The 27,556-nt window shown below is 42.4% G+C and overlaps 1 long non-coding RNA gene across 1 annotated transcript in view; it reads right to left on the reverse strand.

Moving 5' to 3' along the window:
* The window catches only part of LOC142872358 (uncharacterized), a 69,944-nt gene that overhangs the window by 23,436 nt on the left and 18,952 nt on the right, over positions 1 to 27,556 (reverse strand). The window contains exon 2 of the long non-coding RNA XR_012920569.1: positions 10,305 to 10,436. This is a non-coding gene — a long non-coding RNA (uncharacterized LOC142872358). The remainder of the gene's footprint in view (positions 1 to 10,304; positions 10,437 to 27,556) is intronic.

Consider the following 27,556-nt stretch of genomic DNA (forward strand, 5'->3'; position numbering starts at 1 on the left):
GGGCTCCTGTCCCCATTTCTCATGTCCCAGAGGCTCACCCAGCCTCCACTGCTTCCCCACAATTGTGAGGTCAACCAGATGCCATGAGGAGCTCCAGCACTCACACTGTGGAGTCACCCCAGGGTGCTAGGTCTAGGCCCTGGTTCTGAGAGGGCAGCCTAGCAAAGGCACAGTCCCTGCTGGTCCAAGTAGCATTTTTTCATGTGATCAGATGAGACTGGGCATCAGAATGATTCTGACCCTCTGATTTTGGGTGACTCAAGTTGCTTACATGAACAGATGCCCCAGGAGGAAAAAAAATGACCTGGGATTCCCTCAGATTCTACGGGCCATTCTGGTCATTTAATCAATCAAGTGTTATAAAACCAAAGCTAAGTGCCCTTAAAACTTTTTAGTATAGGTGAATGCTTCTGATTTTCAAACTAATTTTCCAATGAATTTTTGGAACTCAATTCAACCTAAATTGGAGACTGTCCATATTGTCCTATGTATATACTGTAGAACTCACTTATAATGATGGCCGATTGTTCCATGAAATTATCACCGTAACGTCTTTCAGAAACAACGCCAAGGAAACACCAAGTACATGTTTCTCTGTTGTATGTATGTTTTCCAGAACACCTAATTAAATACATTGCCTATAGTAGACACTCAATAAATATGTGCTGATCATCATTTTAAAGTAGAAAGCCTTCATTGTGTACTTTCTTCAGACAACAAACGTTTATAGGAGCTTCATAGCTAATTGAGTTGGGATCTTTTACTAAGAAAACAAAATGAGAATGCTCTTACATAACACATGAGAATATTTTCCCAAAGAAATTCTTCTGGCTTCATACTCTTGTCAGAATTGCCAGTGTTTTTTCTTGTAGTTCAAGAACAACAAAAAGGACATAGCCATTCATAGCTTAAAAATAAAAACAAACATTGGGAAAATGGCACACAAATTTCCTGAAAACGATTCAAAAACTCTCCCACTCAGGGAAAGATTCTTCCCATTCCAGCCTCTCTCTTCTTTCTGTCTGTCTGTCTTCCCCATACTCACAACACACACACACACACACACACACACACACACACACACACACACGCACGCACGCACGCACACTACTTCCATCTGACAGGAGTCAAGAAGACAGTGTGGAGGGTGTGGTTTCGGTCCATGGGAGCCCAGTGAGAACAGTCAGCCACTTCCAAAATAGGCATGTGGTAATATGAAAACCAGAGCCTGTCCTAAGCCAAACAGAAATTGAATTACTGCCTCAGTCAACTGGATATTTCAGCCATTAACTTAACAAGTGAAAAATGTTCATACTCACTATAAAAACCAATATTTAAAGAATGATGTGTGCACATATTTGCCATCTATGCAAATATCTATTAAGACTGTCTAGCAAATTTGCTATAACTCCTACACGTTCAGTGTCAAGGATTGTAAGACACCATTAGCCAATAGCATTTCACGGTCTTCATGAAGTAAATGAACCCAACTTTTCTTGACAGTTCCATGGCATCATTTAAGTGGACTCTTCCAAAACCAAATGTTTATGATCTGTTTTTGGAAATATATTACACATGGTTGTAACAAAGCAAACACCCAAGGAACAATTGAAACTCGCCACGCTGAAGAATTGATCGATACTCCTCCTTTGGGGTGTCTGCAGGTCAGTATGTTCACAGCTGAACTGAAAAAATACCTTTTAGTGCCTCTCCGTGCCGGCAAATGGTCGGTTGCCATTGTCTGGTGTCCACACAAGGAAAATCTGCCTTGCTGTTTGTAGAGATTCGACTAGGCTGTGTGCCAACTTAATCTTTGTTGAGTAAATCATATGTAAATACACCAAGAGAACTGAATACTATATTTAAACATATCCTCTGGTGTAAACTGAAGGTGTCAAATTATCCTCAAGCAAAGAAAAAAACAAAAACAAAAACACCCCAAACTGAATTTGAATCCCAAAGCATATGAACCGAGAACAGTTCACTGCAAATCCCAGCTCTGTCTGATACGTGTACAGCAGGGAAAGCAGTGGGTCAGATATCCCAGCCTGGTCACTTCCATAACCATCAAGACTGGGCTTGTGTCACCTCCATGGGTGTCATTCCTGGTTTCGATAGATGAGTATCCTTCTGATGAAGAGGCAAAGGCCATCAAAGGGTCACCCCAGGTTAGAAACTATTTCTTGATGACAGTTGGCACCAACTTGCTGCCCCATGGATAGGGTCTGCCACACTGAGAGGAAACACCTGTCACCTCTGGTGGAAAGAAAGCAGCTGAGAGAGAAGCAGGAGCACCGTGCCCAGGTGTTCACGCAGCAAGACGGGCCTTCTGAGGACAGTCGTCTTCCTTGGCAATTGCACCAAAGGTTCCTCCCCTTCAGCCACTCTCGGGTTATTCCCACCAGACATCTGCCTCCGTCGCCCCACCCACTCCCTCAGGAAGACAGCACTCCCTTCAGAGCGCCCGTCACCTCCACTGGCTCTGTACCATGGCCTTAACCACTTTGGTACCAGCGTCAACTATAGTCGTCAGCCAAAGATGAATACGCACAGCCTAGTGTCGACTATAGTTGACAGCCATAGATGAACACGAGCATCGTGAGCGACAGCAAGCGACAGCCGTGATATGAAGGCGCACAGCTGAGCGTTGACTTTAGTCAACAGCCAAAAGCTTTTGCTTTTGTCTCTGCAGTTGCAGTGTGCACGTTCAGCTAATAAATTACTACGAATCTGTGACCTTTTAACAAGTCCTTAGTAGGAGTTATTATAGTTATTTTCCTAAAGCTGCCTGTAAAGTAAAACAAGCGTTCAGTGCTTTAAAGCTCTCCTCATCACACAAGAGCAAAACGGATTCGTCCTCAATGCACAGCACAAACTATCATGCGGACAATAAGTGTCGGCTGTGGGCAAGGTTTCGCCGCCGGTGTACCGAAGTGGTTAAGATCTCCTCAGCCCCACACCCAAGATTTTCATTGCATCTTCATTTTTTGTCTCTATCCTGGCATAATGTCCAAGAATCTTCTGCCAAATCTAGCAGTTCCAACTAGCAATAAGGCACCAAAGCAGGGAGCAAAAATATGGGATATTTTTGGTATCTTATCTGATCTAGATCTCCCTCCAGAAATGGAAAGGAATTCTCTAAAACAGGTATTCTCATCTCATGTTAAAATAAAGGAAATTTTAATGAATGGTGCTATGGACTGAATTGTGTCTCCCCTAAAATTCATATGTGGAAGCCCTAACCCCCAGTGTAGCAGTATTTGGAGATGGGGTCTTTGGGAGGTAATTAGGTTTAGATGAGGTCATGAGGGTGGGGCCCTCCTGATGGGATTATTGTCTTTATAAAAAGAGACACCAGAGAGCGTGTGATTGTGGGCTCTTTCACTCTCTTCCATAGGAGAACACAGCTTGAAGGCAGCCCTCTGAGAGCCAGGAAGAGCCTGACCAGCTGGCATCAGCCTCCAGGCTGTGTTCTGTGATGTAACTTACCTAGTCTGTGGTATTTCGTTATAGTAGCCCAAGCTGATTAATACAAGTGGCTTTGATGAAATTGTCCCTAAAATCCTTTCCAGCTCCAATTCTTTGAACCTATGTGTACTTCATAAAAAACATGCTTGTGTTGGTGTAGGCAGTGGATAGAATGGAGGGTTGCTAACGATAAGGGAAATGACACTGTTAGGGGCAGATAATCAAACAACAATGAAATAATGATAAACTGTCAAAACTCTAAAAAGGTAGTAAAGCTATGACCCGAGACTTATTGAATGCAAATTCTGTCTTGACTTCTTCAAATATAAGTTATCACTCTCACCATTTTCTGATTGACTGGCCAACAGTTCTGAAACATAAGTGGCCCCTTACCTAAAGGTACAATACTGATAAGCCAAACAAAAACAAATACTGTTTCATCGTATAGTGTAAAAAATAAACTTAGCATTTCTCAAACCTGAGTAAGTTACAGTTCTGATTAGGTAAGCTATTAAGATCAGCAGAGTTAGGCTGGGTATGGTGGCTCACACCTGTATTCTCAGCACTTTGGGAGGCTAGGGCAGCAGGATCACTTGAGGTCAGGAGTTCAAGACCAGCCTGGACAACATTGCCAGACCCCATCTCTACAGAAAAATTAAAAATTAGCACCTGGTATGGTGGTGCACACCTGTAGTCCCAGCTACTCAGGTGCCTAAGGAAGGAGGATCATTTGAGCCTAGGAGTTTGAGGTTGCAATGAGCTATGATGATGCCACTGCACTCTAGCCTGGGCAACAAAGTGGAACACATCTAAATAAATAAGAGATTAAAAAAGAAAAGATTGGCAGAGTTAGTGATGGGCCAACAGGGTCCTGTGTCAGCTTGGGATGCTAAAATGAGAAGTGGATCACTTTGACTTCAAGAGACGGTGACAAGCTTGATGCCTTTACATGCTAGGGCTGCTTTTGCATCTGTTCTGGATGCATATCCTCTCCTCTTGCCTCCTCCCCACATACATACCCACACGCATGCACCCTCTATCACACCCCTGAGCTATTCACAAAACTATCTAGGTCTATAGAGACAGGAAGTAGACTAGCCGGTACTTAGAGCTGAGGGAGACGGAGAGGGGAATTAGGGATAATAGCTTAAGGGTAAAGAATCAGCAAAAGAAACCCAAGAGTTTCTTTAAAGGCAATAAAAATGCTCTAAAGTTGACTGGCAATAATTGCACATATCTGTGAACATACTAAAATCCACTGAATTGTATACTTTAAATGGGTGAACTGTGTGATATATGAATCATATCTTAATAAATCTCTTTTTAAACATATATATCTGGGTTATACCCAAATGTCCACTTTTGAGGACAGTGGGCGGAACACAGAGAGGACACGGAAGGAGTCGCAGGGCTGGAGCCTGCCTGCCTGGCGGGCCAGGCTTGACAACGGGAAACAGAGCATCATGACGTGGTCCCTATGTCGGCTTCCCCATCAAACCACCCTCTTTGGAGGGCCATGTCACAGCATCCAGGGTCAGGAAAGGTTCTTCCACCATACACAGAGAAAAGCCCTGCCCCGACAACCAGCCCTTTATCAAAGCCTCACTCAGAATGTATTTGATTGGCATGAAGGATCCATACTGGCGAAGGTGGAGGAGTGAATCGGGTCCCAGGAACCTGGTGGCGTGAAGCAGGCTGCAGTGCCCTGGCTCGCCTCTCCCATCAGGAACCCATTAACATGCAGATCTGGCAGGACAGTCCCCCCTCGTCTTTGCAACACACCTCCTGCCTGAGTCCTATCCAAAATTCTAATTAATAGGAATCCATATTTTCACACAGCTCTGGCAGTTTGAATATGCAAGTGCCTATTCAATGCTCTGAAGACCCCAAGCCCCCTTTCCGAGCGCGCGGCTCTGTACGAGGGCTCCCTCGTCTGCAACGCAGACGCGCCTCGCTGTCACCACCCTAGCAGTGTGGCAGCTGCGCTCCCCAGAGCCAGCAAAGTGGGTCCTGCGTGTGTGCGGGAGACATGCCTCAGCTACCACCCACCATCTGCTCGGATGGTGGGTGCGCAGCCTCGGCGCAGAGAGACAGCTGCCCCTGACAATGGGGGAGACGGCAGCCCTTCCTCCGCTCCTTTAGCAACAAGGAAAAAAAAAACTCTGCAGAAAGAATATGTAAAATTGCTGCAAATTTCAGATGCAACTGCTATTATGCTTCCTCACAGCTAAATGATCACACTCAGTAGGATGAGCTCTGTTTAGCAACTGTAACAATTAGGCAGATTTATATAGAATAAGACACTAACAAGGCTAAAAGACTATTGTCCTGGACAAAGAGTTCCTCCCATAGCCTCCACCATAATAAATGATACCTTTAGGGAAAAAAAAAGCCTCTTTAAAAATCCTTCTTTTAAGTAAAACGACTATCGCTAATTACTTTGTTGTGATCACAAATAAAAATTACTTTCTTCAAAAATTCTAACTAAATAAATTACGCCAGTCAAAAAAATGTACTCAATTAATTCTTTATTAAGGGTGTTGCAAAATCTAAGTGGTTGTTCTCGGAGAAGTTAGTGCCAGGAAAACATTTATCACTTAGCTTAGAAAAAGTTCCAAAAGTCAAAAAAGAAAAAACTCAAGGATTATTTGTACAAGTCTCAGAAGACAAGGACAAATGCACAGAAGCATAACTATAAAGAACATTTCATGGCCACAAAAAACTGGGTCACCTGAGCGCTGTTGGAGCAGAATCTCTAGGCCCCACCCCAGCCAGGCTGATTCAGAATCTGCATTTTAACAAGATCCCCTGATGATTTGGGGGTTCTTAATGGTTCCGGGCCACTCATTTCCAATGGGTCATGTTCAAATCAATCCCCTGGGGGCATGGAAAGAAAATATTAATGTGTCTATTGTTGTTAATCTTATCTGTTTTAGGTCTGTTCTTGTATATTTATATCCTATATAACACAGCAATACAATAGTAGCTGTATATCATTCATACATAAATAAATGTATACGCTGAGGGCACGTGCTCAGAAAGGTTTGGAGACCCCACTCTGGGCACTAGGAAGGCACTGAGACTGGGAGGGTCTGATGGAATCCCCACTCATAGATAATCCCGACAGTGGTGTGGCTGGAGTGGGCAGGAGGTGCTTTCCTCGCTCAGGTTCAGGGGACCGGGGAAATGCATTTCTTACCAATTTTCTGCCCCATCCCCCACACCATCTTCCACACGCTGCTTTTGAGTATTCCCAAGGTTCCCAGGTTGAATCCCAAGAGCAATCAAGGCAGGGGTGAAAAGCAGTGTGTCCCAGACACCCGCCAACGGGAATGGAAGCCAGCCCAGCTGGGGCAGGTGTCCGTCTTTTGGCTGCTGGGTTAGGGAACCAACTGAGGAATCCCAGGAAGGGATCTGAGGGGGCCACACGGGGGACTAGGGCAGGGTTGGAGAACCTTTTAATGCTGGAAGGTCACATTAATTTAGCTGTAATCAAATAAGGCCGTATTCAAGAAACTTCAAATAGATATATTTAAAAATGTACATTATTTTGTAAAAATCTAACTGTATACTCAATAATTTCAAAAATGAAAACTATTTGTTCATTTTAAAGTTAACTAGCCTTGTAATGACTTTGTTGTGTCTGCTTTTTGTTGGAAAGCATTTGAATCTTTGGTTGTAGCACAGAGGTCCACGGTTTCAGCTGATCCTCGGGATGGGTATCAGTCATTTGTGACTTTAAGGGCATCTTGATTTGGGTTAGTTAGGAGAATGTAGATTTGCAGCAATAAGTGGTTGAAAAGCAAGAAAGCATTTTGGGGGCATGTTGCTGAAGGCATGGGTATTCTACTGCATTTTTCCATATTTTAATTGGATCTTTCTTAACATCAATGACTTTAAAATGTCATCTACTGAGAGCTCAATCAATTCCACCTATGGTTCTTTAGGTGCCTTGGTGATATCAACGAGGTGAGGCTGAAATGCTAATTTGAGTGTGATGTCATGATTCTCAAAGTCAGTGAACTTTTCCAATTAATAGGTCTGTAATAACTGTGCATTCTTCAAATGATTTGCTATATCATCCTATTCATCAATGGCCTTTACTAACCGGGGAAAATGTTCATCTGAAATTTCCTTTTGAAGAAGAACTGTTTTGAAAAAAGCTATCTGTTTTCAAAATGCTTGGAATTTTTGCCACATATCATATATAGACTTAGTTTTACCTTGCAAAGAAATATTCAAGCCATTTTGATTGGACATGATGTCACACAGAAATGCTGCATTCCTATAGAAATCTTCTTTCAATAATTCACATTGCTGATTCTGTTCTTCATAAAACTTAACTCTGTTCTGTCAGATAAAAAATTTTGGCTAACACCTGTCCCTACAATAGCCAATCCACTTTAGAATGATATGGCAAATCCATGCTGAATACCTCGTCTAACTTCAGCATGTTATGAGACTGACAATGCCATGTTGCATTTGCGCAAATATAATTAACAATACTTACAACTTGTTACAAAGTGTCACTTAAAATAGTAGCTTTAACACAGAGATTTTGCTGATGCAAGATACAATGACAAGAAATGAGAGCATCTGGATCTGTTAATACTTTTTTTATCTGTGCAATAAGCCCTTCACATTTTTCTATCATGGAAGGTGCACCATCTGTACATACACTCACTAAATTTACCAAATTCAGTCCAACTTCACGACATTTATCTTGAAAGTTGTTGAAGATATCTATTTCCAATGTTCTGTTTACAAAAGTGCTCAAAGCAAGTAACTTTCCATAGCACAGAAAATCTGCTATGATCCAAATGAAGCATAAAACCTGCATCTAGTCAGTAGTATCAGTTGACTCATCCAAAGTGATTGAATAATATATATTTTCTTTTGAAGTATTACATGAAGTTTTTCTGGTAAGTTGAAGGCTAATTCATGCTGCTAATCAGTTGTGGTTCTTCTTGAAAGAGGCAGTTGTTTGTACTTTGAAACATTGTATGCATCTAAGCATCTTATAACTTCGACAATGCATTCTTTCACAATTTCTACATCATTGAATGGCTTCCCTTATTTCTCAAACATATGAGCTACTTTATGAGTTGCTTCAGTGGCATTATTTCCAGGTCTTATTACTGTTTGAAAGAACTGTCTTTGCTTTTGCTTTCCATCTTTCAATTTCTGCAATACAGCCTTTTGCGCCTATCCCTGTAATTTAAAATAGCTCTGGTTCTTATGAGTGTTATAATGCTGATAAGCATTGAATTTCTTTAATGTTGATATTGCCGTATCACAAAGCAAGCAAATCATCTTATCTTTAGCAGAAACAAGATAATATTGCAATTCCCAATCCTTACTAAAAAATCTGTTTTCTTCCTTCAGCATTCTCTTGGTTTTCTTTGCCATGATGAGCTGTTAAGCAAACAGAATTTTAAAATGCTGTTGAACTGTTCAACTATTCACAAATTTCCACTTCAAACAGAAACACAGTGCACCATTGTCAAAAGCTAATAACAGACTGGAGTACTCGACCTCCACAAACTCTCCACAACCAGCCTCTTGCAGGAAGGTAGAACTAAATCACGGCCAGGTGCGGTGGCTCACGCCTGTAATCCTAGAACTCTGGGAGGCCAAGGCAGGAGGATCGCTCAAGGTCAGGAGTTTGAGACCAGCTAAGTAAGAGCTTGAGACTCCCATCTCTACTAAGAAAAAAATAGAAATTAGCTGGACAACTAAAAATAATATAGAAAAAAATTAGCCAGGCATGGTGGCGCATGCCTATAGTCCCAGCTACTCAGGAGGCTGAGGCAGCAGGATTGCTTGAGCCCAGGAGTTTGAGGTTGCTGTGAGCTAGGCTGATGCCACGGCGCTCACTCTAGCCTGGGCAACAAAGTGAGACTCTGTCTCAAAAAAAAGAACTAAATCATGAGCCTTTGCAGCTTACTAATGTTCTAATTGTGCTGGTCAATCTGGAAGGATTAGTTCATTGAAACTAATTTTATTCTTTGGTATTTTAAATATGTGCATTTTTTAAAATACAATAAAAATATAAAAGATGAACAAAAATGTATTAATAAAAATAAATTGATTTGATCTGTAAAATTTGGATTCAGTCAAAAGGCTGCACTAAGGAGAAGGCCACAGCCACAGGTTCCCCGGCCCTGGACTGAGGGAAGGACTTTTTTCCAACAGGTGAGCAAATATTTCAGTGTTGTAACAACCAATACAGCCATGCCAGGGACTATCAGCTGAATGAGAGACTTAACCAGATGGGTAACATTTGGCTATTTTATGAAAGTTTTCCCCCGTTTTCTCTCTGTTCTTGTGCATGGGATAGCAGGTGCCCAGGACCATAGACAATTAGGGACTTTGCCCACTGGAGAGGCTACTAAAGAAACTAAATGCACACACAGCCACAAAACCTTTCTTAGAGGTGTTATCTGAGCAAAAATAGGACTCTCTGAAAAGTCATAATGTACTCTATGGAGTCTCAACTCCCCAGCTACCATGGAATAAATGAATATTCTTTTCATCCTAATTGTTTTCAGACCACTAACTAGAATTATAGCATGAAAAGGCCGCTGTCACATTCAGTATACATTTTTAATAGACATCTTTAAACATTTAGACAAAATATTATTTTTAAATGGCAATTCTTTAACTGGTAAATATAATTATCTAACTTTATAAAGGGAAAAAAAAAAACCCCTGACAATCAAAATATTCTGTCACTGCTTTACCAAAACACCTAAAGTATCTTTTCAGCAAATGAAACGATTCTTTATTTTATGCTTTTAAAAATGCATTAGGGTAATTGCTCTGCGACAAATCACCTTCTCTGCTCTGAGCATGGCCACCACGTCCCTCGCATGTCCATCAATTGTGCACATTGTCATGATATCCTGATGATCACCAGGGGTGAGTCCCCCTAACAGCATGTTTAGAAAAGTATTCAGCTGAGCAATCTGCAAAATAATTATATTTCAATGGAGATATTATACTATGAAAAAAAATCTATTATATGTCAAGTGCTAAATGAAGCAGTTATAAAACCAAGACACATTTATTGGTGCTTTTAATCAAAGCGAATAACTTTTGCAAGCTGATCATTCCATTGTTTTCTTGCGATTTCAATTTGCTTCCTTAATAACAAAAATACACTTTTCAACTAGCAGCCATCCCTTTATTTCTGAATGAACAAAACTCCAGGTTTTTTTCCTTAACATTCTGGTTTACTATCTCCATATGGTCTGAATCCGTTTTCCCAAAGTCCTAGGGCAAAAATTAAAATAGAAAAAAGTACAGAAGCTAGTCTCCTTACAAAGGTTGTCCAGAAGGCTACATGATCCTTAAGTCCAGAGAGAGACTAAGGGACCCTTAACCCCATCTGCTGGTGGCAGGAAGAGTTGAGGAATTTTTGCTCCAATGAATTTCATTAGTTCCTCTATAAAGTTCAAAGTTCAAGCAGAGGCGGTTCTCTGCAAGCTTTGTACTAAACACAAGCGTGCTTCCTTTCAACATGCCAGCCGTCTCCACCACCACAGCGGGAGCTCTTAGCCACCTCTCAGAACTAAATTTTAAAATGCACATTTGTATTTCCAGAAAATTCTGTGTGTATAAAATCACTCTTTTGAACCTCAAAATGTAATAACTTTCACAATGACTTACCATTCCTTGGCAAACCTGACTACAAACACTTTGACCTGCAATATTAATGAATTCCTCATGAGCGTAACAGCTCACATTTCCTGAAGGCTCTGTGCCAGGCCCTGGTTTAAGTGCCATATAAGCATTCACTCCAATATTACAGTAGTCCTGTGAAATAAGTCCTGTGATCATCCCAGTTTACAGATGAGGAAACTGAGCCTAGAGAGATTAGGGAACTTGCTCTGTCACCACCCTAGATGTCCCCTGTAGGTGCTCAGCAGATGTTCACTGACACCAACAAACATGCTTAGGAAAGTCTTCTTCCGCATAAAACCTTTTCAAGATCTTGTTCACATCTCAACTGCCCACCAAGTCTGCAAGCCGGTCAGTCAAATTCACTTGGATAGGAAAGTGCAATATATAATGAAGTTGTAGGCAGCTGGAGCTCCCAGGGTCTCTGGGCATTCTTTCCTCTAAGACTCACCAAGCCCTAGCCCGCAGGAAAGTTTAGAATCACTTCCCTTCCTCCTTCTGCCTTTCATCTTATTTGCAGGAAAGAATCTATTTGAAATCCCATCCAAACTTCACAGTAGGATTTCCCTTTTAAATATCTGCCTGCCTGTTTTCCAAGCAGGGAGTGTGACTAATCACAACATTGTGATTGGAAGAGCCCATGGAGGGCTCTCAGTGCCTCTGCCTGGCTCTGGGAACACTGTGCTCCTTGTGGCTCGAGTCCCGAGCAAGTAAGGGCTGCCACCAGGAGGGTGCTCCATCTCCACTTCACCCCCAAACCTGGCACCACAGGCCATAGAGAGGAAAGAGAGCTGTCCCGGCTCTGGCCATCCCTGGATCCAGCCACTGACTCTGTCACCTGGTGTACCCTCTCCACCTCCTGCTCCCTCCTGCAGCCACCCAGCTCTGCCCACTTGTTATGGTTAAACCTGTGTCATCCAAAAGGGACTAATTATTAATATACAGTCCATGTGCCACAGTGCCATAGATCTTGGAAAGGAGAGTGCTGACAAGAAGGCTTTGTGGAACAAAAATGTCAACCAGATGCTCAGCACTGAAGGGGAAAGGCATCTTGTGAATTGCAGGGGAGGTATGGGGGGATGGGGAGAGAAAGTGTGTGATAGAGTGTGTGTGTGTGAGAGAGGGAGGCTGTGTGTGTGTGTGTGTGTGTGTGCACGTATGTGAGCATGTCTGTGCATTTAGTCTGGGGAGAAGGGAATCTTTTGCTGGAGAAATCACTAAAGTTTAGATGAATTTTATTCTCAGAATCACAAGAGTTGGGTCACTTTATAACTATAATATTGAGCACTGATTATATGTCAGACCCTGTGTAAGCATTCACAAGAATCCCAACGTACACCTTATGAAATATACTATACTATATATATATACTATTATGAAATATATACTATTAACTATACTATGAAATATATACTATTATCTCTACTTTACGGATGAGGAAACTGGAATTCAGATATGTTAGATCATTTCCTCAATGTCACACAGCTAATAAATGGTGGAGCTTGGAGTCAACTTGGGCAGTCTGACGACAGAGTTGGTGCTCTGTGTTAATACTGCAGTCTGCCAACAGAATTGGCCTTTGGTGTTAATATTTCATATTATTTCTAATAGTAAAGATGCCGTGTGCACTAATTACCACCATTTTCACCCTTGGATCCAAACGTTCACACCCATTTTCACAATGGTGCGGATTCTGGGCTAGAAGTTCTCAGATGTCAGGGAATGAAGGACTCAAGGAACTCGTTAAGATGCAGCGTCTTGGCTACAGCCTAGTGATTCTGGCTCCTCTTGTCTGAGTCAGGTCCTGGGAAATTGCGTCTTCAACAAGCATTCCAGCTGACTCTGCTGCCCAGACTGCAGCGCTGAGATAACTCAGATGTTTCTGTCCTTCTTAAACACAGGCATCACCCTGCCTCACCATTTCCTGCACAATCTCTCGAGGGTTAGGGATGTGCAAGTACAAGATCGAAATACAGCAAAATTTGGAGAGGTTGTTTTCCTCTAATAAATTCATTTTTACCCTAAAATTGATGGAAAAAAATAGTCTATTTCATATAATCTCTAAATATAACAAAAATAAAAAGTAAGCCAGTTTATCTCAAGAGACTGCAAGTTCTGTGAGAGCAGGCACAGTGCCTGACACTTACCAGACATGCCATTCAGTAAGTATGGAATATTTAGAGATTTTATGAATATCTGTGAAATATGTGGAGATTCTGTGAACGAATGCAGAATGCAGAATGAAACCAGTCTACTCAATTTTTGGCATTTCTTCTAACAAAGAAACTTGAGATCTTTAAAGCAGAGGTTCTCAGTTAGGGTACTACTGATATTTTGGACTTGATAATTCTTTGTTGGTGGAGTGTCCTGTGCATTGTAGGATATTTACCAGCATCCCTGGCCTCTACCTACTAAGTGCCAGTAGCAGCTCTCCCTGCCCAAAGTCATGACAACCTAAAATATCTCCAGACATTGCCAAATGTCACCTGTGCAGCAAAATCACTCCTGGTTGACACTCATTGTATTAAAGGAAGCGCAAAAAAAAAAAAAAAAAAAAAAAAAAAAAGCGTTGAATACTTAATTGGCCTTCCAAAATTTCTGACTCCTTTCAGATCATTATCTCTGCTAGCATCCCACCCACTCCCAAAGGAGTATATTTTTTTTAATGGCCTCAGAATTTCTGGAAACTTTGCAAAGTTCTTTTCAGGACACTTTTCTAACGTGCTTTTGAAAGGAGATTAGAAGGTATAATAATCTCAAATTTCACAGCACCAGGAATAGAACAAATATCATAAGAGTTTTTAGAGAGGAAAAAACTACAGTATATATAAAATGAAAGAAATCAAAATGATATAGGATTTCTTCTAGGTGCTAGAAGACATAGACAAATATCTTCAAGATTCTGAGGGAAAGAATCCCTCTAGAACTGCAGACCCAGCCTAGTATTCAATCAAGTAAGAGATTTAAATAAATTTATATTTAGACATTCAAGTAATAAAAAAATGTACTTCCCATATGCTCTTTCTTAGAGACTCAACCAATAACGAAGCATGAGTCCCAGGAAAGAGGATATCTAACATGGGAAAAAGGATGAGAGATATTCCCCACACCCAAAGAGCACCCAGTCCAAGTTTGATAGCACGCATTTTGCATAGGCAAGAAGCTTTTTACACCTTGGACATCAAGTGTCTAGGAGCACAGGACAAGGACAGTTACTAGAGTGGCATAATAAAGAATGCAGATGTGCTTGACGAATAGAAAATCCCCAAGAAATTGCACTGCCCTCTGTCTCATTTATACCTGGAAGATTTTAATTTATGGAGGTGACTGAGTGACAACACAGAGAGGCCAATGCCATTGAAAGATTTTTATTACTTACATTTCCCCAGACGAGGGGGCAGCCATACTACACAGGGCCACACAGGGAAGCACCACGGCTTGGTCAGGACGCAGAAGCAGGGGTGAGGGGTGAGCCTTTACTGGGACTTCCATAGCAAACGCAGGGCAGGGAAATAGCTTGGGATTGGCTAGTCTGAACAGTGTTGGCAAGCTTTGGGCTAGAGGGGTAGTGTCTAGTTGTCTCATACCTGGCCCTGGGTGGTTTAGGACAGGGGGAATATTGACTGGTGCATGAGAGTTAGATAAGGAAGAGGTTCAGAATATGGGCTTTGGATTGCAGGGGAGAGGGAAACAATTTTGGCTTAGTTTGGGCCTGTAATTAATGGATTCCGAGTAAGTAAACATAAAATCTAACAAAGCACAGTTAGAACATCATCGCTTATTATACAATATTACCAGGCCTTTTCTTTACTTAGCTAAAGCTAGATATGGCAAACTGAGAAGGAGAGAGTGAGTGACTAACAGATGATAAACTTATTCGTCTCCTGGAGGTATCTTTTAAAATGTGCTTTGTGAGCTGTGGCCCCAGCTCCCCAGGAGGCTGAGACAGGAGAATGGCTTGAGGCCAGGGTTCAAGGCTACAGTGAGCCATGGTTATGTCTGTGGACATATTTTAAAGAGAGAAACAGTCCAATATTCTCAGCAAGGAGACCGAGTACCAGGTAATGGTTAAGAGTATGGGCCATGGGTTTCAGGAGACCTGAGACTCTCTGCTCCACCACTTACAATGGAATGACCTTGGGCGTGTTGGTTAGTTCTTCACCCTGAGAAACAGAAAGATGGCACTTGCCTCAGGGTGGATTATGAGGGTCTAAAGCAGGGACACATGTTAGCACAGGGTCTGGTGCACAGTAAGGGTTCAATAAATGGATAACAATATTTTTGTTATCTAAATGTTTAAAATTATTATTAAGAAAGAAGACTCACTGATAATGTCCACATTTCTAGCCGGGGAGACTGAGGCACAACAGACAAAGCTGGGAGAGAAAGGCTACTTGGGGAAGTGGGCAGTGAGTCCCAGCAAGCCGGGTTCAGGCTGGCATGAGGCATTCAGGAGGTGATTCCCAGGCAATTAAAACATCACAGGTTAGACCTAGGTACACAGAGCTCGGAAATGAAATTTACTCCTCCAGAAATAAAATACTAGGGAAATGGTTAGATATTACTTCTAACCTGTTTCTTGCAAGACACTGCTCAAAAGAATTCTGTGGAAAGCATATGTTTTGTTCAGCGATAGTTTAAAAAAAAAAGCAACAAACAGAGAAAGAAATGTTTCTGGAATTTGATCATTAGGTCCTGAAAATGACCACAGTTAAAAAAGACAATTGAACAATTTCTATCTTTTCTGGAGGTGTATTTCCATCTCTGGCCTTCGCTAATAAAAGCTTGCAATAGTCAGTTCTCAATTAGCTTTGTTAATGGAAAGGAACAGTGACATAGATAAAACAAACCACAGATAACCCAGAAAGGATTTACTGCCACTCACAGGCTCCCCTCCACCCCCGGCCTCTCCCCTTCACGACGCCCTCCAATCAGCACCTGCAGACCCCAACGTGCGGTGTCAGAAGGAGACTGTGGGTCACACAGATAATCTACTCAAGGGTAATGGATTTGACTACAATTTAGCATTGATTAATTATGGTGTCCAATTTTAATTCAGTGCTATTCACCAACTAATTAGATAAGGTTTTTCTATGTTCTATTTTTGGCACAGAAAATTCTAAGCATAGGTACTTTAAAATTAGCAGTGCTGTCGAAATTTACTAATTATTTATCCCCAACCTCACCATGAATGCTGTGTGAGGGTCAGGAGAACTAGGTTTGTCCCAGTCCTACCTATGGCAGGGACGTTGTGACATTACAAGTCAACTGTAATTGACTTGACCCCTCTGAGTTGTTTCTGTGTCTATACAGCGAGGTAGGGCAAGGCAGAGGGCTGAGGTTGCTGCCATTCTACGCTAGGCCATAGCTATGATGCATGTCAAACACGTTTTCCCTGAGACCTGTACTCAGTAACGCATGGCAGTGAGTCTCAGCCAGAAGCAACTTTGCTCCCAAGGGCAAATGTGGCAATGTCTGGAGATATGTTTATTGTCATGACTGGGGGGACAGGTAGGAGTGGCGTGTGATACTGGCATCTAGGGGGTAGAGGCCAGAGATGCTGCTAAACATTCTACAATGCCCGGGACAGTCCTCCACAACAAAGAATTATAGTGCCCAAAATGTTAATAGTGCTGGCGTTGAGAAACCCTAATACACAAGAAGATATTTTGACATAGGTCAGTAGTCTAACAATTGCCCTATTTTGGAAGGGAAATAGAAATTTAAATTATAGGGTAATTGAATATTCAATTTGAACTTACAACTGAAGCACCAGAAATTCTAGAAATATGAAATTGCCGAAGGGAGGCACCAGACCACTATGTGGAAATTTCAAAGAGAGTCATAAAAACTGGGCAGCCCTAAAAACCTGCAAGAAGGATATAAAAGTGCCAGAAGTATGGATATCGGGAAAGGAAATACGAAAGGAATTCTTTGGCAGAGAGCTCCTGCCCCGTGCAACTCCTCATCCCACCCCACAAGGAGAAAAGTTGGCTGGAGCCATTTTGAATTCTGCCTCTACAGTATCTCCTGGGAGTGATGGGCCTCCAAAGTCTCTGTGGAGTGGCAACTCCAGACCACAAAGGCTGGAAGGGCGCAGCATCTAGAGGAATAGTCTACTCAGTTCACCTCCAAGGACGGACGTTGGAAGCAGCCTGCAGAGGAAGCTCTGAAGAGCCCACCAACAGCCCCACGAGAGCAAGATTAACCTTCAAGTATCCACCAGCCCCAGACAGGGTGAAGCTATCTTGTGACCACACCATTCAAGCAAGAGCTGTGCTGTACCTTTCTCCTTCTCACCTCCCAGGGTTCTGATCCCAGAGGAGCCTGGAAGTTAGAAAGTGGAAAACAAGAAAGAAAAAGCCACCATCTTTCCTTCATCAAAAGCAGGTAGCTGTGAAGAACAGGCTATGGCTGGCGAAGGGAGAGGAGGTCTTACTTTTAAATACACTGGAACATTATTATGTATTAGACTGAAACTCTAGTTCTAAATCAAGACCGTGTATTTTGGCTTAAGTTGATAGAAGGATTTTTCTACTCCTTAAGTGACTAGAACATTCCTGAAATCTGTCAGAGTTTTCATCCAACAAAAACCTCCCCACTGAGTAAATTCTAAAGAGCAGTAGAAATCAAAAATAAGTTTCATTCCAATTACATCTTGTCCATCACACTTGTTCAACATACCAGTTATACACACAAACATCTTCCTTCTTCTGGAAATGTAGTCAAAATTTTGTATGAGCTCTTTGCTTAAAGGGAAAAAAAATAAAAAACCTTGCTAGATATTTCCTGTTTAAGTGAGATATTAAAAGGCCTGGTACGGTGGCTCACGCCTGTAATCCCAGCACTCTGGGAGGCCGAGGCAGGAGGATCGCTCAAGGTCAGGAGTTCGAAATCAGCCTGAGCAAGAGAGAGATCCCGTCTCTACTAAAAAATAGAAAGAAATTAATTGGCCAACTAAAAATATATAGAAAACATTAGCCAGGCATGGTGGTGCATGCCTGTAGTCCCAGCTACTCGGAAGGCTGAGGCAGAAGGATTGCTTGAGCCCAGGAGTTTGAGGTTGCTGTGAGCTAGGCTGACGCCATGGCACTCCAGCCCAAGGAACAGAGTAAGACTCTGTCTCAAATAATAATGATAATAATAAAACTTTTGGAGTTCATAAAATATATTAAATCATTTTTTGGTTCCTAAGAATTTTTCATCAATTTCATTGAACTTTGTACTCTGAGGAGGGGAAATATCTCACCTCTCTGTCATTAGATTCAAAGCTCTCCAAAATTATAAACTCAGCTGTGAGTACTCCCTGCACTTACTTATGGTCCTTACTTTGATGATCCCAAACCGTCAAAATTTGAAGTTAATAACATTGTCATGTATTTTGAGAGGATGTCTTTTCAGCTATTGATGCACATCAAGCATTCCAACTATTTTGTATAGGATCCTGATAACCCTTAAAAACAATGGAACCCGGAATCTCCTCTTATATTTACACAGGCCTGAACTAATTTCTTCAGGGTGTCCCCAAAGGCACAATAGACAGGTTTGAAACCAGTAGAAATGTCATGCACAGATGGAAAAATGATTTTGTATTTATTTCATTGACAATCACACATAAATCTTCACCTACGTATTTTTTGAAATTAAATGTTATTATTTCTTTTTTTTAATACTTTTTTATACTTTCCATCATATGATTACAATTGAAGAGAAGGAAAACAATAAGTGACTTGGGAATATTTCCTGAGGCCCCAAGGTCCCTGACCAAAAGTGTGGTCCATGAACCAGGCGCTTCAGCCAGATCTGCGAGCTCATCGGAAATGCGGAATCACAGACTCCGCCCCAGACCTACTGCATCCCAACCTGCATTTTAACAAGATTCCTGGGTGATTCTCAAAGAGCAGTCAAATTTGAGAAGTGGCAATGTAGGCCATGATCGAGATAGTCTTCGAGGGTACTAGATAATTTAACCCAACACAATTAAATGGAAATAACCCAGTTAGGATGAATTTACTTAGAGCCAATAAATAAATAAATAAATCCATGGTAGAAACATTCCTCTCACTTCCTTGGCAATGAAAATCACTTTTAATCCAAAAAGAGTGCCAAAGATTGTCATGACGTGCCGTCTGCACCCATGAGCAATTTCTGCAGCAGAAATGCAGCTAGGACTCAGCACGTAACTCCCAAGATCGTGCTGGCCAGCTGTTGTGTAGGACTCACAACTTCCTGATAATCCCAACTGACTGATGGTTGTGAACACTTTTTGTCTTTTTTTTAAAAAATGAACTCCTAAACCCATGGGCAAGGTCAGAAAGATAGGAATATATTGTCCCAATGAATATTTTTCTTTTTCGTGCTATTTGGGAGGTGACCTTCAGCAGTCGTTCTTCGTCTTTGCTACACCTTTTAGAGTTATCTGGTGAACTCTCAAACATCCCATGCCCAAGCTGTCCCCTATACTGATGACGGCAGAGTCTCCAGGGTTGGAACCCGGCCATCAGTACTTTTTAAAAGTTTCCAGGTGATCACAGTGTGCAGCCACCTATACAAGTCAAAATGAAGGAGTTATTCGACAATCATATGGTCTACTTATCAAAAGAAATAGCTAATATTCATAACGTATGCCCCCAGCTAGATCTGGTGGGGGTAGAGTAGGGGTAGCTGTGTAGATTGACACAGTGCCACCCTCTCCCCACCCACTTCACTCACCTACTCTCATCTCTAATCAGACTATGGCAATGGCCTGCTCACTCATCTCCTGCTTCTTGCCTTGGCTGCTTATACTCTATGCCACCCATCTTCTCCCCTCTCACGCTGCATCCCTAAGCCAGGACCAAAATAATAATAATAATAATAAATTCAAACCTCACCCCCCCCCACTTAAAACCCATCAAAGGTTCACCATGGCCTGCCTAATAAGCTCCATGCCCCTGAACCTGGCAACCCAGGCCTTCCATGGTTTATCCCATGTCAACACCTTCACCTTCACCTCCGGCTCTCCTTACCCCTGGGCTCCAGCAACTTAGCCAGTAACACATTCCCATATGCCCCACGCCACTCCATGCCCCTGGGCCTTTGCTCATGCCTTCTCCTCATTTCTTGAACTGATTCCAGAGTCCTCTCAAGACCCCAGTGCAGGGCTCACTCCTCCAGGAAGCCTTCCCTTTCCCCCACACAACTCCCTTTGCAAGCTGCTCTCAGGAGTGCTCCTTTGTGCTCCAGAGAGAAGGGAACAGCATGTGAACAAGCATAGCAGTGAGAAGACATGGTATATTCTGAAAAAGCAGATAAGCTCACTATGACAGATGCAGGCAAGAGACGTGGTGCAAAAGAGATGGGTATCCCTGCCCCGTTTCTACGACAAGGCGCGTGCACACAGCCAGGCGACAGCAGGCTCTTGCAATCATGAGAGCTTGGGTAAAAAAATGGACCCATGCTGGTGAAGGGGAGAATTTTCTCTGTTAAAACAACAAAAACTACATTTATCACTAAATTTTTAAAAAAACTAACTGTAAAAAGATGAATCCTAAACTTTGGATGATAATTAGACTTTATATGACTCTGTCTGTAACAACCCTCAGACTTTGATGGCATCTCAGAACCATGTGGGGTTCCTCTCTGTGTTAGCAGTCCAGGAACTTCCTAGCCCCAGTGATTCTCATCAGAACCTGTGGAAGAAGAGAAGAGACTTATCGTAACCACCTGCTACCTAAAATAATAGCAATGAAATGGCCCAGCTAGATTGCATTGCTACCAAGACCACATGGAATGTTCCCCATGCTTTTTTCTTGTGTCTTGTTTGTCACTATATATATATTTTAGTGACAATATTTTTTTAGTCCCTCTTCCAGTTGGTCCTGTCAAAGGAAAGAAAATAAGTAACGTTTATCATGCACATATTTACATGCCAATCACTGTGTTTGGAGTATTTTCTATATATTTTCTTGTGTGGCAGTTACAACAACCTTGTAAAATAAGCATTATCTACTTCTTACAAATGAAGAAATTGAAGCTCAGAGAGCTTAGGTTGCTTAAGATCATAGTTAGTAAGATACAAATAAGTTCCATAAAGCTGCATCTTTATTGACAAAATAACAACGATAATAATATAATAAAAGAGGAAAAAAACAAGATACCATTAAACTCCTTGAAAGCATATCCTTAAATGTTGAATATACAGATACATATTGTTCAGAAATGAGACTTTTCTCCTCAACTAAAATTATGGCATTATCAGACTTCTTTCTTAGAAATAACCTTTTACCTAAACAACGTGAACTTGCACATCAGCTTCAGAAAAGTGTGCTTGGGATTCAGACCACAATATTTCAATAAAACCCCTCTCAGGATCCAAGCACAGGTTTCGATGTACAGCTTTTGCTAAAGCAGACATCTCTTAGCTCTTAGGTACACTTTGAAAAATGGAGGAAAACATCATTTGGATCTAGTTTTAAAAGAAGGAGTCACCAGTAAAAAATAAATGTGTGCCTCAACTTGCAATTTCAAAGGCAGGTTGACATTTCAACGCTGACATGGCCCGTTTGTGGTGATGACTCTACGATGTGCATAATCCATTAAGTGTCTTCTGGATATGACATTGTATCACATTCAGCACATTGAGTTTAGCAGCTGAAAACTCCAGATACACTAAGGTTGTCTGGTTAAAGAACAGTGGTCTTATAGGATTAAAGTAAGAATCACACTCTAGAGCCAACCAGCAATAAACTCACATAAAAAATTATCTCTTGGCAGTAAAAATCATGCCCAAGGTTTAAAAGAAGATTAATTAAGGAGCTACTAGTCCCTAATCTGAGGTCCATATTTGTTCAGTGAGGTTCACAGTTATTTGTTTCCATGCTGGTTTTAAGAAAAGCAAACAAATATAATATAAAATAAAGTAAAATAAAATAAAATAAGGTGTTCCTGAACAACCCATGATACCCAAGGAGAACCATAACACTTTCATGTTGCATTAAAGAGGCTTTTTCCAAGGTCAACGTGAGCTTTACTATATAGATTGTGTTTATATATAAGATACAAGCACTTTTTAAACTGTCTGAAAATACTGGTAATCTGAAAACTATGACTTGCTTAAAATCATACACTCTGTGATGTCTTTTCAATAGTCCCTGTGATCTTCTAATATGGGGAAGTGGTTTTTACCAAGCTAACCACCAGCCTTGAAATACCTAATGATGCCCTGAGACTGGAGGGAATCATTCCAAATTGCTTTAAATTGAACTTCCCATGGTAAGAACAAAGGGTGACACTTAACTCAAGGCCAACAGCCATGGGCCTTGGGGGGTCCAATTTTCCACTCAGGATTCCAGTCTTGGGAACTTCAGGATTTTAAAGTACAGTGTCTCAATCTGGCATGCAGAGTGAACTTGCCCATTTACCCAGAGAAAGAGACTGTGTGGTGGTTTTTTTGTTTCCCTGAGGTTCCCCTTTGCTGGAAGCTGGAGACCTCCAGGCTCGAGGTGGAGCTAACTGGGGAAATGGTGAAGTCACTGCCCCCTGTGTCATCATTTACCCAGACTCACCTGGATGTCAACGTGTTCTCCATAAAGATAGGCTGCCTCGTTCTCAGAATGCATGTCAGCACTGTGCGCCAGGCCTATTACAGCAAATCGTGAATGATAGAGCAAATCGACTCCCCTCTGGGAAGAAACACACTTTATGAGGATACTTTTTGGTTGCAAAAAATAGAACTCCATTTGAGCTAGCTTAAACAAAGAAAAGATGGATTATAAGAATTCTGGGAGTATCGCAAGGAATTCAAGAGCAATTAAACAGCCAAGCTTCAGACAGGGCAAGAAGCAGGAGTTGGGACATTGTAGGGAGTCCTGCAAGTTAAGTCTCTCCAGTTCATCACGGCTTCACACTTCTCTGTTTCCCAGCCCTCAAGGTGGACAGTGGCCGTCACCAGTGCATCCTCGCTGGTGTCTTTCCACTCCAGACAGCATCCCAAATGGCCTGTGTGCACTTGCCCCTAATTCTACTTCTCCAAAGAAGGAATATGATTGACTCAGCTTGGATAAGGTGCCTGCCACTCACCCAGTGAATACAGGGAAGGGCATTCCTTCAAACACCGCTGCCCACACTGAAACAATGGGGTGGAGGAAGATGAAGAAGGGATAAGGTGGGCAGACTTAGCAGATAAAAATACAGAAGGTCCAGTCAAATTAAATTTCACACAAACAACAAATAATTTTTTAGTATTGGTATGCACTATGCAGGACACTAGGGTACCTTGAGATATTAATAAATATTCCATAGATTTTAAAGGTTTTAAGCCAGTGCAGTGGCATGTGCCTGTAGTCCCAGCTACTTGGGAAGCTGAGAAAGGAGAATATTTTGAACCCAGGAGTTCGAGGCTGCAGTTAGCTATGTTATGCCTATGAATAGCCACTGCACCCAAACCTGGCCAATGTAGCAAGACCCCACCTCTAAAAAATAAAATAAAAAATGTTTAGAGGTTTGGAAAACACTGGGTAACAGCCATCCATTCACTGAATGTTAGAATTAGTGCCTACTATGGGCCAGCCACAAAATTCAACAAAGGATTTCTCAGAACTTTTAATATACCAAAGTGTACTGTGACTTTGCAAGAGCAGAAATGACTCTCCATGTCAAACTTGTCTGACAACTGAAAAATCACCAAATTCCTAGTGTTGCTCAGAACCTAGTCTAAAAAATGCCGATATAAAGCAAATAATAATAATAAATATAAATATATATAAATATATGGAGAGAGAGACAGCTTAGCAACTAGCTTGCAACAGTTCTGGCAGTAGCTCAACAGAAATGCACATTCAGGGAGTTCTTGGTATGTGTGTTATTGTCAAAACACACTCCAAGTCCTCCGGCCTGCATCTGAAAGTCCCAGACCTGGATATTTTCCCCTTGGCATACAGATTATTATACAATGAACTCTGACCCCAATTGTACAGAAATTGTTTTATTATTTTATTGATGCGGTTTTCAGCTCCCTTTGCACAGGGCTTCTAGAAACTTTCTGACACCTGCATCCCCTACCAAAATCACTACTCTCTTTGCATATTACATTCTGATCCAGAAAGGAAGTTTTGATTGTGGGCAGTGACACTCCTATAAGAAGAAATGGCAAGGAATTGTACCAGCAGCATGAGTAGCCAAAGGCTAAGTGCTTCCCAATCATAGAACTCACCTTCTTGAAACTGCCCTGTCTCTTCAGTACCTTTGACCTTACCCTGAAGTCCTTCCTTTGTCTCTTCTTTGGGGTCTTGGCTGCCCCCACCACACACTCTCACTCAGAATCATCATCTGTCCTGTTAATCTCCTAGCTTACCTTTTCCACGACAGTTTTTTCTGAGGGCTCTAAAATGCCTCCGAAGACATAAAATGCCAGGTATAATCCAGTTTGAAACAACTCTCCACGTGCACCCTCTTGAATTTGGATGCACCAGTTCTCGAAATGTGTAAGTGTCATGAGGCAAGTGTGAAAAAAAATAAAAGCTTGAAATTTGCTCCAAGTTGTAAGACTCCCAAGGATTAGATATTAGTGGTTTAAATGTGGTTAATTGAAAATTTGAATAGTGACTGGATATTTGATGATTTTTTAAAAAAATTATTATTAATGTTTTTAAGTTTGTTAAGGGTTTTGTGGTTATGATAAAAAAATAAAAAGAGTAGAGAAAGAAAGAAAAGAAAGAAACGTGCGGGGGGTTGGGAGCCCTTCACTTCTGTGAAAAGTCATGATGTCCAGAATTTGCTTCTAAATCATACAGGAAGGTAGGAGAATAGATGAGAGGGAAGATGGAGTAGGATTGGCTGAGGGTTAATGGTTGTTTGAGTTCAATAACGGGTACATGCTGTTTGGGCATTGTTCATTATATTCTTCTGTTTATTTTTGTGTGTATTTCAAAATGCTTCTCTGAGATACAGAAAAAATACCAAAGCGCCTTTTCTGCTCTCATGCACCACTCAACACAACACTTCTGACAACAGGTGCGGTGTTTCCCACACACACCAATGAAACAATTCCGCAGCGGACACTGGCTGGGTGTCTTTCTAATTCATTTTAATTCTGATGCTGCCTACCTGGAGATGGCGTCAGATCCCACAGGTGAAGGTCTCAGTCCCACAAAACTGCCCCGTCCCTCAGATGCCAGTTACAAGTAGGAGGCTGTGCGACCTGGGCCTCTGACCAAAGGGCTTGGCTTTCCCACCATCCCCTCCTCAGGTTCAACTAGTTTGCTAGAGGGCCTCGCAGAACTCAGAGAAACACTTTGCTCCCATTTGCCCGTGTATTATAAAGCATATCACAAAGGATACAGATGAACAGCCAGATGAAGATGCACAGGGCAAGGGATAGGATAAGGGGCACCGAGCTTCCAAGTCCCCTCCTGGTAGGTCCCCCTCTCGGCACCTCCACCTGTGCAGCATTCCAGAAGTTCACCAAACCCTGTCCTTTGGGGTTTTCATGGAGGCTCTGTTAACATAGGCATAACTGATTATATCACTGGCCATTGGTGAGCAATTCAACCTTCAGCCCCTCTCAACTTCCTGAAGGGAGGGGCTGAAAGCTCCAACCCTCTAATCACGTGGTTGGTTCCCCTGGCAGCAGCCCCATCCCAAGGCTAGCCAGGAGCCCACCAAGAGTTGCCTCATTGGAACAAAAGATGCTCCTATGATCCAGGAAATACCAAGGAATTTAGGAGCTCTGCGTTAGACACTCCTATCACTCAAAAAATGGCAAAGGAAAGCTCTTAGGAGAACTTCAGTTTAGGGGATAAAAAAACTAAATGTCAGAACGAAATGGGGTATTATCCTAATGCCTCTATCTACAAGGGTTTTAGGAGCTCTGTGCCAGGAACTGTAGGGCAGAGACCAAACATGTTTTATATTGTATCGCCATATCACAGCTCCATGATAAAACGTTTAAAGCAAATTAATGAATGGGGCTAATTGATCAGAACTTGGGGCACAGGATGGGAATTATGGGACAACAGCTCCGCCGTGTTCCTAGAATGAAATCTGAGCGATCAAGCCTAAAGTAAGCTTGAGAGATTATCTCATTCCCTGCTGTTCCAGGTGGTGCCCTGCAGTGTGCTCGGTTAGGTATTTCTGCTCTGGTGAGAGCCCCTTTGCACGGACCCCATACGAGCTGGACACAGATGTCCACCCCCTGCGTTAGGGAATGTGCACCAGGTCGTGCGTTTTGCCTGTGCAGCCACCCAAGGGATAGACCTCCAGTACTGAGTCTCTCTCCAACCCTGTCTGCGGAAACCTTTGCTCCCCCCCCCCCCACTGGACATGGCAAATGCCGGCTGTCGCCTGCGACTTAGCTTCCTGTCACTCTCACACGAGCTCTCTAGGTTGCTGCTCTCTCAGCTGCGATCTCAATTCTCTCATGCTGGGTGACTAGAGGTGCTCTTCAAACATTTTGGCAAGACGAGTTCCCTTCTAAGAAAAGCACAAACTCGAAGCAGTGCCATCCCTCAGACATCAAAGGCACAGTGGCGGTTCCTGTGGGACAGCTTTAAACATCCCGCAGCAGCAGAAACCCACGAGCACTGAGGTCCAGCGTCGTGTGCTCTACCAAAACACAGGTTTTGACGGTAATTGTGGGTCATGAGTAAGTCTAATTCATTCTCCGTTTGTAAGGTAGGCGTTTGGGAGACGTGTTAACATTTAATGGAAAGAGAGTACTTCCTGGATCAGTCCAGGTTCTTGATTTCAAACCGTGGGCACCGACTCTGGCAATTCTTACCTTGATTTCAGCAAGGTAAGAATTTGCTGGAAGGATATGTTGGTAGCTCACAGTTTCTCCAGGAAAGTTGGAGAACCAAACTCACAAAATAAGCAGGAACGAAGAAGCAAAGTTTCCTGAAACACGGTTAAAATCCACTGCCCCTGCTCCTAAACGCCAAAACCTCCACCACTGTTGCAGACGCTGGTCCTAGACGCTGTCATGGTCCCTGCTTCTTCACATCACTCGCTTCTGACTCAGGTCCAAGTCGGAGGCAGCTGGTAGGCTGAGCCGAGGATGTGCCCATGTCCCGCCTGCAAAGTAGCATGCGGAATGGACCATCAGGCCATCTCTACCTCCATGCTGGCACCTACAGGGGGGTCTCCCGGTGAAGCACCCATGTCACACGTGTTCCCCTATGACTCATAGCAGCTGAACTCCCATATTAACGCAGAAGTCTCCCTGGGGGCTCTATCCAAGAATAGCTGCTGCATGAAGGTGAAGCCTCCTTTTCAGGGCAGAACTAGGGAGAGAGAACGAGAAGGCTGCTAAATTGTTGTGCTTCGGACACTCAGAGGGGGGCTGCCTGTCTATGGCTATGACTTGTTTCCACTTCACCTCACTCCTAACGTTTGTACTCGGTGTTTACCACACACTCATTTTTAATTA

The sequence above is a fragment of the Microcebus murinus genome, chromosome 8, assembly GCF_040939455.1.
Source record: "Microcebus murinus isolate Inina chromosome 8, M.murinus_Inina_mat1.0, whole genome shotgun sequence".
Taxonomy (NCBI): domain Eukaryota; kingdom Metazoa; phylum Chordata; class Mammalia; order Primates; family Cheirogaleidae; genus Microcebus; species Microcebus murinus.